Here is a 13,361-nt window from a genome sequence, read left to right on the forward strand (position 1 = left end):
AGAAGACATTAAGGTATTAGACCATTAATGATCTCTTTATTTTTTTTTTTTTTTTTGAAAGAGGTAATAACGTTACATGTTGATTTTAGGCCTTTTTAGAAACCTACACTTAACTAATAAAAACGGAAAAGACCATTTCAAGGCGTTGGACCTTTGAAAATGGCTTTTTTTAGGTGATGATAAAAGTTTGGTTTATGAATTGATTTTAGCCTTAGTTTCACTTTGGTTATTAGTCGATTCGATTAAGAAAGAGAAATCCCAAAGAGAAACGTCAGATTGCTTTTTTTTTTTTATTTTACTAAAAGATATTTTTTTATTATTATATTATTATTTTACATCTTTTTGGTTTCCAACGTGGTTACGACATGACCGAACGGTCGAATTTCATTTTAAACGAAATTAACGGATATTACAATTCAAACGATCGATGGAAATTTATTTTATTTTTGATTTAGGCGAGAAAATGACTTAAGCAAATGACTAAAGCACGTCAAAAGGGGGTACGGAAAATAAATGAAATGAAAATAAAAGCAAATGAAAACAAATGAGGACTACTAAGGGTACATAGAATGGATTGAAAAGTTCGGTTTTGAGAACTTACCGGTTGAAGACCGAAGAACGATGAAGAACGAATGAAGAACGTCGAAGAATGGTTGAAAATCTTCGCGAAAATCCCCACGAAAATGTTACGGAAGCGCCTCGGCTCGAATTTTCTTCACGGAACCAATTTTTTTCACTAATTTCAAGTGATTCTCGAATTACCAGGAGGGCGGAACAATTTTCCACTTCACCTCTCCCCCTATTTATAGGAAAATGGGGGAGATGCTTGCCACCCAGCTCGCCCAGGCGAGCTAGGTTGCTTCCTTGTGGAGGAATTTTTTGGAAGGCCCAAGTGGGCATGGTTGCTATTTGCATCCTCATTTTTACTAAGTACACCCCCTGCCTTTTTTTGGTGATTCTTTTTCCATAACGTTACGAAACTTTACGAATTTCGTAATGATGCTTGTTTTCTTTCCGTAATGTTACGAAACCTTACGGATTACGTAATCATCCCCTTTTTGCCTTCCGGAATGTTACAGAACTTTACGGATTACGCACTAACACTTCCTTTTAACTTCCGACATGTCACGGAATTCCACGGATTGTGCTACAATGCTTTCTCTTGACTTCCGACATGTCACGGAACTTCACGAATCGCCTAACGATGGGTGCCAAGTACCTCGAAGTGGTCAAACGAGGGTCGCATCCCAACAACAGATGGTCCCCAGACGAAATTAGAGTATGACAGCATCCCAAACACTACACAGGTCTCCAAGGCTATTTTGTAATACTCTTTTTAGAGCCCAATGAGCTGATTCAAACCTACATTTAAAATACACAACAAACATGAAAAATATACAACAATTAAATACCATTTATTAATAACCCTTACTAGAAAAAAACAAGATTTTAATACCTGTTTGTTGTTGTGTTGCCTAGGTGCATGACCTTATTCGTCCAGGTTGTAATAAATTTTTCCTTGTGGGGGATAATCTATGTATCATTAACATAGTCAACGAACATTGGCCAAGGTGAACAAGCAATTTGAAACTTCTGAAAGGACTTAACAAATTGTTGTTCAGACGGACAACCAACCAAAGTACCTCAGTTATCCATCACATAGTCCGAGGCATTTTTTTGATTGATTAAAGATTTGCACTTCACCTTGACATTCTTATCGATGTGAAACCTGCACAACAACTTTGTACACTTCGGGAACATAGTTTTCACTGCATTCATCAGTGCTAGGTCTCTGTCAGTGACAATAACAACAGGGAGACGATCGTTTCTTAAAAATAGACCTCGAAACCGTTTCAAAGCCCATACAATATTATTAACACGCTCACCCTCCAGATATGAAAACCCAGCAGAGAATGTCATCATCGTTGGTGTCACCCCAACAAAGTCAAGTAGTGGGAGTCTGTATCTGTTTGTTTTGTAGGTACTATCTATAAAAAAGACTAGATGACATGCATTGCATAACTTTACTGCATCTGGGTGACACCAAAATAGATCACACACCACAACTTCATTCTTCAATCTATGCCAATGAATGTATTGATCACGTTCGAAAAGCTTCATTAGATGTTGCATTTCGGTATCAGCTCCTCTTATTGAAGAACGATATGCACTTCTTGCATTGTAAATTTGCTTGATCGTGGTGCAACTGCTGGCATTGTGATCCTTCAACGTTAGCAAGATGTTTTTTGGTTTCACCATCGACTTTGTCATATCAGTAATAATTTTCTTTTCATCCTTAGTCAATCACCCAGCGTATGGATGTCCAACTAAGGACTTGGCCAATTCATGATTGTGAATCCCACAAATCAACTTCACCATCCAACCTTCCCCTCCATGCACTGGTTTCCCACGAAGCCTGAGGGGACAACCACATTTTCTACTCCCAGTGTCTCTTCTAACGAATTCTTTATTCCTACACTTGTACAGACCACTCCTTTCACACCCAATTAACACAAATGAACTTCTTCCTCTGCTACCAGTATCTGTGTCAGACCTCATAATCACTGCAACAAATTTATTTTCATGGGCAACTGTTCGAGCCCACTGCAAAACATCATCTCCAGTACCAAAGACCTACAATGCAACTTCAACATATTAATTTTTATACGAAACATACGTTCAACCAAATGAATCAAACTAATGAACATGATTACCTGACAGGTATTAAAAGCATTAACAATCAACATGTGGTTCATTCACACCACATTCTTCTTCATTATCATCATTCATATGAACTTCTTGTGACATCGTATAGTCATATGTCCATTGATCTTCGTCCATCTTAACGTCATATTATTAAATTATGCATCATACACAAGTAATACAAAAGTTAAAACTAAATTATTTACTTAAACTAAAGTTACACTATAACTAACAACTAATAAAACATTTTACTACTACAACAAAATACAATTATTTTACCTAAATCATTTAATATTATACCTAAATTATTATACCTAATTAAATCAATTATCCACAATTTCAAAAAATATGAAATACAAATATTATAAATTATAATATTCATATATATTAATTTTTCACAAATTTAAAAACACAATTCCAAAAAAATTAAAAAAATACAGTTTCCGGAAGAACTTCTTCCAGAAGAAGTTTTTACTGAATCACCTTCCTCAACCTTTTACTGCTTCTGTAATAGATGAACACAAAAAAACCATAAAATGCGTACCTCCAACGGAATAAGAAGAGCAACTACGACAGAAACCACCAATATTTAACCTTCACCGAACAGCTACTTTGAACAAACTTGCAAAAACCACCCAGCACAGGACGAAAGTGAAAGTGAAACAAAGGAGGCGTAAAATCGGAAGCAGGTGCAGTGAAAGTGTGAAACAAAGGTCATTAAATATGCATTAAATATTTTTTAATTCGAGTTATTCTTATAAAATTTAATGGATATTTAATTCATGTTGTTATCAAATAAATAATATTTATTTAATATATATTAAATTTTGTAATACAAATAAAATGTTGTGATAGTAAATATTTTTTATTTTTAAAAAAAATATATGGATTACATAATTTGTATGGTTTAAATTAAATTCAATTGTCACAAAATTTATTATTCAAATTTACATGCGCATTAAATATGCATTAGAAATGTTAGTGATAATTATGTATAGTAATAATTTATGTATAATAATATTATTTATTTTATAACGTAATTGAATCATTAGCTTAGTTGGTTAGAGCGTTGTGATAATAAACCCAAAATCATGGGTTCGAGTCTTGGCCATTAATTTTTTAAGAAAAATTTTCCAATAAAAAACACACCTTCCGGAAGAAGGTTCTTCCCCGGAAGTTCATACGGAAGAACCTTCCGAAGAAGAAGTTCTTCATCCGGAAGAACTTTCTTCATCAACTTCTGGAATAACTTCTTCCAGGAGTTCATACGGAAGAAAGTTCTTCTAGATGAACAGATTGGCTCAAGGGCAATTTTGCTCATTCACCTAATTGTTGGGTGCACTAGCAATGTTGCTGGGTGCACCTAGCATGTCCCACTTTGTATCTGTGTAGGTTCATGTTAGGCACAAGAGACACAAGAATGGCTGTTAGTTGGGAGTTGCTAGGCGCACCCAGCAACATTGCTGGTGCACCCAATAATTATGTGAATGGGCTAAATTTCCCTTCTATTAAAATTAGAAAAAAACACGCGCACCCAACAGTTCCACCTTTCCGCCTTTCTTCATCTTTCTTCATTTTGTGCGTTCCTTCTTCCTCCGTGCCTACAAGGTTGCTACTGCCATTTCCGTTCATTTTGGGAGATTTATTGGTACCGTTGCTGCGTTTCCGCCGTTGAGGTTAGTACCTCCTATCTCCCCTCCCCTTTAATTTCCAATGGTGATTTAGTTTAGGAGTTTCTGACTTTAGGGTAGAGGACTTCCATTTTCTATGAAATTGTGGGACTTGAAATGTTTTTAGCATACGGAAGAAGGTCTTCCATATGCGTTATTGTTGATGGACCTTCATACGGAAGAAGAAATTTAAAGTTATAGAAGAAGTTCTACGGAAGAACTTCTTCCGTAAGAAGAAATTTCTTAATACAGAGGAACTTCTTCTGTAGGAGTCTAACGGAAGAACTTCTTCCGTAAGACTCTTAGGGAAGAAGTTCTTCTGTATTAAGAAATTTCTTCTTACGGAAGAAGTTCTTCTGTAACTTGATACGAAAGAACTTCTTTCGTAAGAAGGTTTCCATTTTATTAAAATAGTTTAGTTATTTTTTTGTATAAATATGTTTTGTATGTTTAATATATTTGTTACATTATTGTTTTATGATGTTTAAAATATTTGAATAAAAATAGATATTAGAGGAGTGGTATGTTAGTGGGTAGGATTGGCGGTTAGGGTTTATTCTAGTGCCAAGGGTTGAGCGTCGGGTTTGACTTAGGGTGTAGGGTTTTTAGTAGTTATTGTTGATCTAATGGTTTAGTTTAGGTGTTAGGGTTTAATATGTATGTTGGTATGTTATTAAGACTGTTATAAATGGTAGATTTGTATGGGTAGGGTTAGTGGCTAGGCTTGAGCTTTGGGCTTATTATTAGTTGTTAGGTTATATATTAGTTGTGAGGGTTTGGGTTTTGGTTTAGTTGTTAGGTTATATATTGGGTTTAGTTTAGTTGGATGGTTTTTTTTAATTGATAGCGTTGAGATTAGGCTTTGTGTTACTGATTATGATTTAGGTTAGGTGTTAGGTTATATATGTTAGGGGTTAGCTTAGGGTTTAGGGTCTAGGCTTTAGTTTATGTAGGGTGGGTTTAGTGTCTGGGCTTTAGTTTAGGGTTTAGCGTAGGGTTTAGTAATGTAGGGTTTAGGTTATGGTTGAGTGTATATGGTTTAGTTTATGTAGTGCATAGGCGGCGGTAGTGTTTAGGGTTTATAATGTAGGGCTGATGACTTAGGGTTATTTAGTTTTACAAATATATGAATATTGAATTTGATGCAAAAAAATACGTGTTCATCATGATTTGCAGATCGTGGTTAGAACTAGAGGGTTAGGGTGTGCATTAGGTAGGGATAGAGGCAGAGGCTTGGTTAGAGAATGAGCATCATGCAGATGATGTTCCCCGGTGGCGTAGGCCTACCGCATCCGCCCGTAGGCAAAGGGCACATGTTGCGGTTGCTAAGGATGTTCCTCAGGTGATTGAGGATGTTCTTCATATGACTAAGGATGCACCTCAGATGACCACCGAGGACGTAGCTGCGGCTGTTGTAGAGGGCTTGGATGGTGATGATGTTGAGGGGTCACCTGCTGATGATGCTGAGGGATTCCCTGGTGGGCCACGTGACCTGTCGATCCTGACTTCGTTTGTCGACCATGTGTCACATAGCATATGGAGTGGAGAGGTATTATAATTTTTACGTAAAGTTATTTGTTAATTATTTGTTTTTGTTGAGTTGTTTGTGATAATGAATTTTTTATAAACTGTTATTTGGAATGATGTGTTCTTCAATTTAGAAATGACCTGAGTTGAAGTTGGTCTCCCACGGTAGGAAGGTTGATAAATTTAGGAGGCCAGCGCCTGAGATAGAAGACCTAGTCACGACCACCGAATTAAGTCCATTGATCGGGTGTTCAGTAGTCACCGACGATCCTGAACTTATATCTGCATTTGTCGAGAGGTGGCATAGGGAGACCAACACCTTTCATCTTCTAGTAGGAGAGTTGACGATCACCCTGGACGATGTGGCGTCACTCCTCCATCTTTCGATCATAAGCGCGTTCCACAACTTTGAGCCTCTACTTGTGGAGGATGCGGTCTTCTTGTTGATGGAGTTGTTTGAGGTCTTCGATGAGGAGGCTAGAGCTGAGACTGTACGGGCGCATGCGGCATATGTACGACTTTCGTGGCTTCGGGATGTCTATCAGAGTAGATGTCGTGCCCGATGGTGGATTGTAGCAGCCCGTGCTTACCTCCTCCACTTGGTTGGTTGCACTCTTTTTTCTAACAAGAGTGCAACACATGTTCATGTGGTGCATCTGGAGGCTTTCCGAGACCTGGGTCAGAGTGGGGGCTATGCCTGGGGAGCTGCCGCGCTGGTGCACATGTATGACCAGTTAAATGAAGCTTGTCAGACCCTTACACGACAGATGACTGGGTACCTGACTTTATTACAGGTAAATGTTGTGTTCGTAATATGTTAAATTGGATTATGATGTAAACATGTTTTTATTTTATGTTCACGTCATGTTTGTACTACTGGATATATGAGCACTTTCCCAGTGTGCATCAGTGCGTCACTGATGATGCGTACGACGAAACGACCCCACGTGCCTCCCAGTGGCTTACTACGAAGGCTCATATGAAAGGGATAACAGGAGTATCATACCGGGCACGTTTAAATGCTTTGACAATCACAGACGTGTGCTAGATGCCTTACATTGACCATCGAGGAGTTAGAGGGTTCGAGTTGATTTCATCCTTCCAGGGTCAGCTTAGATGAGGTCCTATTGTGGTCACAGTTCGACCAGAGAGGATGGTACGACAGTTCGGGTACATTCAGACCATCCCTTCGCCGCTTGTTAGTGCTTCGTTGTCATATGAGGATATAGACGACAGGTGGATGCATTTCTCAGACCATGTAATAGCTGCGGGTGAGATTTGTGTTGTGCCTGGGCAGGTATCAGCAGATTACATTGAGTGGTTTTTCTAGATATCTCATCCGTTCATTAGACCGACCTAGACAAGTGATGAGCCTAGACATCCACCTACCACATAGCATGAGGAATACGTCCAGCCAGATATCCCAGAGGTTCCAATGGCATTTGATCCCCCTAGAGATGCAATGGTATGATAAGTTGGTTTAATGTTTTATAAATTGTTATTTATTTTAAATTTTGTAATAAATGTGTTTTTATGACTATCACAAGATGCTTGTGAAGGTTGTGAAGCGATCGCAGAAAGGTTGGAACGTGTGCTCAACTTAAGGATGGTCACTGAAGGCACAGAGTTATATGACATCATGGAAGATTGCCTCAGGATCGCTAGGGGGGTGACAACTCAGATGGAAATGTTAGGGCTCGACGAAGACGACGCACAAATCATTGATAGATCATGTTATGTCTTGTATTTGACAACATTTTTGTATTTGTTACATTATTTTGGTTATAACTTTTATTGAAATTATTTGTTTAATATATTTTAATTTTTACGCACTCTATATCACACACCTTATAGGATTGATAAAATTAATAAATAATAATGTGATGATCAAATTATCTTAAATAGAAATATAAAAAATATAACGTAAAAAATTATACAATAGAAATAAAAAAACGTGTATTATTCTAAGATTAAAAATATCAATAAGTTTAAAAAATAATTACATGTAGATTTAAAACATAACTACATGTAGATTTATGATCTATTACCAAGAATGTTTTTAAGTTTATTTTAATTTAAAAATATCAAATAAATAAACAAATAAACAAGATAGAATAAGAAAAAAGTGATATTTTGTATAAAAGTTACACAGTTGTCTAAAAGAAGTTCACGGCACATGATGTAAGCTCCATTGGAGCTTATAGGCCTAGGATCTTCTTCATCAATGGATTCCTTTGCTTCTTGGAAGATGAATGATAGCAGAATGGAGAAGGAAGAGAGAGAGAGGAAATGCCACTTCAAGGAGAAGATGAGTCTAGAAGAAACTCACCCCCGTAGGAGGACATGGATAAGAGCTTGGAAGAAGAAGGGGATGAATGAAGGGAGAGGAAGAGAAGGGCACGAAATTTTGTGCTCTAAAAGAGCTCTGAAATCTGAAATTGAATTTTCAAATGATCAAAGTTGAAAAAATGCATACACATGACCTTTATTTATAGCCTAAGTGTCACACAAAATTGGAGGGAAATTTGAATTTTAATTCAAATTTCACTTGAATTTGAAATTGAATTTGTGGAGCCAAAATTTCACTAATTATGATTAGTGAATTTTAGTTATGGTTCAGCCCACTAATCCAAGATCAATTCCAAGATTCTCCACTAAGTGTGCTTAGGTGTCATGAGGCATGTAAAGCATGAAGGACATGCACAAAGTGTGACTATATGATGTGGCAATGAGGTGTAGTAAGCAAATGCTCACCTCTCCCTCTAAAATTTAATTGGATTGGGCTTCTATCAATTCAATTAAATTTATTTTCAAACACACACATCAAATATTCACTTAGTGCATGTGAAATTACAAAATTACCTCTAATAAAAAAACTAGTCTAGGTGCCCTAAAATTCAAGGGCTGAAAAATCCTATATTTCTAGGGTACCCTACCTACATTATGGAGCCCTAAATACAAGGACTAAATATAATGACATCATAGTCTAATATGTACAAAGATAATTGGACCCAAGCTTGGCCCGTGGGCTCAAAAATCTACCCTGAGGTTCATGAGAACCCTAGGGCCTTCTTTAGCAGCTCTAGCCCAATCCTCATGAAGCCTCTTGCTCATGGCTCTAGTGACTGGTCCCTTCCTAGGGAGTATTGCATCATCCCCTCCCCCTTGAAGAGGATTTGACCTCAAATCTGTTAGTTCCTCGTCCTCAATATCAGCTCCACCTACAAAAGGAATTAAATCAGAAATGTTAAAAGTGGTGTTGACTCCATACTTTTTTGGGAGGTCCAACCTATAGGCATTGTTATTGATCCTCTCCAAAACCTGAAAAGGTCCATCCCCTCTAGGGCTAAGCTTGGATTTCCTTTTAGTAGGGAATCTATCCTTCCTAAGATGGAGCCAAACCCAGCCACCCTCATTAAGAACTAGCTCTTTTCTTCCTCTATTGCCTTTAGTTGAATACACCTTTGTTTGGTTCTCTATTTGGTTCTTAACCCTCTCATGCAACTTCTTTACAAACTCTGACCTAGATTCCCCATCCTTATGTATAAAAGAAGTGTCTAGTGGGAGGGGAATGAGGTCTAATGGTGTTAGGGGATTAAACCCATAGACAACCTGAAAAAGGGACTGCTTGGTGGTTCTATGAACCCCCCTGTTGTAGGCAAATTCTACATGAGGAAGATACTCATCCCAAGACTTATGGTTTCCTTTCAGAAGAGCCCTTGAAAGGGTGGATAAAGACCTATTCACTACCTCTGTTTGCCCATCAGTTTGTGGATGACAAGTGGTAGAGAAAAGAAGTTTAGTTCCTAGCTTAGCCCATAAGTTTTTCCAGAAGTGGCTAAGGAACTTAGCATCTCTATCTGACACAAAGGTCCTAGGCAAACCATGGGGTCTCACAACTTCCCTGAAAAAGAGTTTTGAGATGTGGGAAGCATCATCCACCTTGTGGCATGGTATAAAGTGTGCCATCTTGTTAAACCTATCCACCACCACAAAGATAGAGTCTACACCTCTTTGGGTTCTAGGAAGCCCAAGGACAAAGTCCATACTAATGTCTACCCAAGGTGCAGAGGGGATGGGTAAGGGTGTGTATAGCCCATAAGGCATCACCCTAGACTTGGCTTGTAAACAAGCCACACACGTAGTGCAATGCTTATGGACATCTTTCTTCATATGGGGCCAATAAAACTTTTCTTTGAGTAAGACAAGGGTCTTGTCTATCCCAAAGTGGCCCATGAGCCCACCTTCATGGCTCTCTTTCACAAGTAATTTCCAAATGGATCCTTGGGGTATGCAAAGCTTTCCCTCTTTGAATAAATACCCCTCAGCCAAATAGAATCCATGTTGGGCCTTTTTCCTACAACTCTCGTAAATGGGAGAGAAATGTTCATCTAAAGCATACAAGTACCTAATATTATCAAATCCTAAAATTTGAGCTCCTAGGGAGCAAAACAATGTGTGTCTCCTAGAGAGGGCATCAGCTACCACATTTGTTTTTCCCTTTTTGTATTTGATAACATATGGAAATTGCTCTAGGTACTCTACCCATTTTGCATGCCTTTTGTTTAACTTGTTTTGCCCTTTAATGTACTTAAGTGATTGATGATCATTATGAATGACAAATTCCTTGGAAACAAGGTAATGTTCCCAAGTTTGGAGGGCTCTTATTAAGGCATAAAGCTCTTTATCATAGTGCTAAGGGATGTTTCCCTTGATAGAAGAAGGTAGAAAGATTGTTTAAGAAGGAATGCTCTTTTAATATCACCTTTTGTTGCAAAATGATTTTCCTTCTTAACAATCTTCTTGGAAGAATCCTTTTCCTTTTTTTCCTTCCCATTGGCCTTTGAAGACAAGGCCTTACTATCCTTCTTTTTCTTTTGCTTTTCTAGTTTTTCATCCTCATCCCTCTTATCTTTCATAGTTACTTGATCTTTGGCCACCTATGAAGGCGTTTGAGGATGCAACACAAATTTAGTGCCAAGATGGGTGAGGGTAATCTCATTAGTTAGGCCATTGTAAATGATCTTCCTATCAAATTGACACGGCCTTCCTAAAAGAATATGTCTTGCCTCCATGGGAACTATATCACAATTAACTTCATCCTTATATGTCCCAATGGACAAAGGTACCTTCACTTATTGGTTAACTATCATTTCCCCTTGCTCATTGAGCCATTGAAGTTTATAAGGTTTTGGGTGGGGAATGATAGTGAGGTTCAACTTGGAAACTAATCTTGTGCTACAACAATTGCAACAAGATCCACTATCCACAATGAGAGAACAAGTTTTATCTAAAATTTTGCATCTTGTATGAAAGATGTTCTCTCTTTTGGATTGAGATGGATCACAAGATTGACCTCCAAGGAGCCTTCTAACCATTAAGAGGTCACCTTCTTCATGGGGGTAGACTTCCTCACTAGACTCTTCACCCCTTACTTCATCTTCACTTCCACTAGAGGAAGGGCAAGAAGTAGTCTCCTCTTGACTACTATAAATGTCTTGACCCCTCATGATCATGGTTTTCTTTGTAGGCATTAAGAGGCAATGTGACCTCTCCCAAGACATTTGAAGCATTTAATGTTGCTAGTCCTTTCTTGGGAACTAGTCTTAGGGGTGTATTTCTCTACGGTCTTACCCTTATCTTCCTTGGGTTTTGAAGGTGCAACCCCTAAAATTCCATGGGCTTTGTCCTTCCTTGGATAAGAGTGAGAGCCATAAGATTTTGAAGAAGGCTTTCTTTTAAGTTGTTCCTCCACTCTTATACAAAGTTGAACTAGCTTATCTAGGTCCTTATATGGAAGGAGTTCAAACTTGTCCGTACTTCCATATTAAGCCCACTAAGGAACCTAGCTATGCTTGTTCTTTCTTCCTCCCTAAGTCCAGCTCTTAAAAAGAGTAGTTCCATTTTTTGTCTATATTCTTAAACACTCATACTCCCTTGTCTAAGCCTTTGGAGCTTGTCCATAAGCTCATTTTCATAGTAGGAGGGAATGTGTCTCTTCCTAAGGGCACTCTTAAGATCATTCCAATATTCTACTAGAGGATCCCCATGAATCTTTCGTTCCCTAACAAGGGAAGTTAACCAATAAAGGGCATACCCTTGAAAGCTAAGGGTAGCCAATGGAACTTTTCTCTCTTCACTAATATGACGACAAGCAAAGAGTTGTTCAACCTTCATTTCTCAATCTAAATAGGCCTCAACATTATCTTTTCCATGGAAATATGGGAGGCTAATGTTAACCTCTTGAGGTCTTCTTTCCTTTTCTCTTCTTTGGTAGTGATGTTTAGTTTGTGAACTATGGCACCCTCTATAATAGTCGCTAAGTTCTTCACTTAAACTCTTGCAAGAGTCATGACTACTATAGGAGGCATATTTTTCTCTTTTAATTTCTTTCATTATTTTTCTTCTTTCTTCCTCTCTTATTTTCTCTCTTTCATCTTGACTTATTTCTTCCACTCTTTTTTTTACCTTTTTCTTTTCTCTCTTGTTTTTCTTTCCACAACTTAAGGGATCTCAACTCATCTAATATCTTATACAAGGGGTCTTTAGGAGTAGAACCCTCACCATTAACACTAGATGAAGAATGAAGACTGATGTTGGTTCCTAAGTTATGGTTCTTTCTTGTCCGGGGTTTGAAAACAAAAGGTAAAAGAAACTATGGTTGAAACTAGCCAAAATAAACACTAAAAGAGGTGTGAAAGATAAGGTAAAAACTAATTGGTAAAAGGCAAGCTATCTAGGCGGTTTGACAATGAAGGGTAAAGGAAATAAGCTATGAAAGTAAGTAAGAAATGCAAACTAAGCGGATCGTAAGAGTGTTTCGATGACCTCATTTAAGGTTCCCAACAAAACACTCACTATCCTAAGGGAAAATTGCCTAAAATTATTACACACAAATGGAAGTAGGGTGACCTATTGGAGGCTCCCAACTTACTTCCAATGAAAGGCCTTTTTGTTACAAAATTTGAAAGCAATGAAAGTAAGTAAATTGTCAATTACAAAATTACAACAAGGTTCTCAATTTTGGTGGTTGTTCTCTCTTTGGTGATTCACTCAATTTGGAGTGCTTCTTAGTCCAATAGCTCTTAAGGTGGTTTTCCCCTTGCTTAAGGTTTGGATAGTTACAATTTTTGTTTGCTTATGCTCAATTATCTTGAGTAACACAATTCAAGAGAGCTTAAGAGTTATTTTGATTCACAAATCCAGCCACAAGTCAGCACCACAACTCAACTTCATCATAGGCATCATGTAGGAAACTTAGAAAACAAAAAAAAAAGTTAAACAACAAGATTACTTCTAGGAATTGATTTAGAACATGTTATGAACTAAATAACATGCATGAATTAGATTCTGTCGCAACCTACCCTTTTGCGGGCGAGCGAGGCGAGGCTCATGGGTGCGTCTTCCAAAGGAGGAAAATGCGCAGAGTCGCCACCAACGTTTATTTGTGGAAAAAGTCAG

This window comes from Glycine soja, chromosome 11 (genome assembly GCF_004193775.1).
Source record: "Glycine soja cultivar W05 chromosome 11, ASM419377v2, whole genome shotgun sequence".
NCBI lineage: Eukaryota > Viridiplantae > Streptophyta > Magnoliopsida > Fabales > Fabaceae > Glycine > Glycine soja.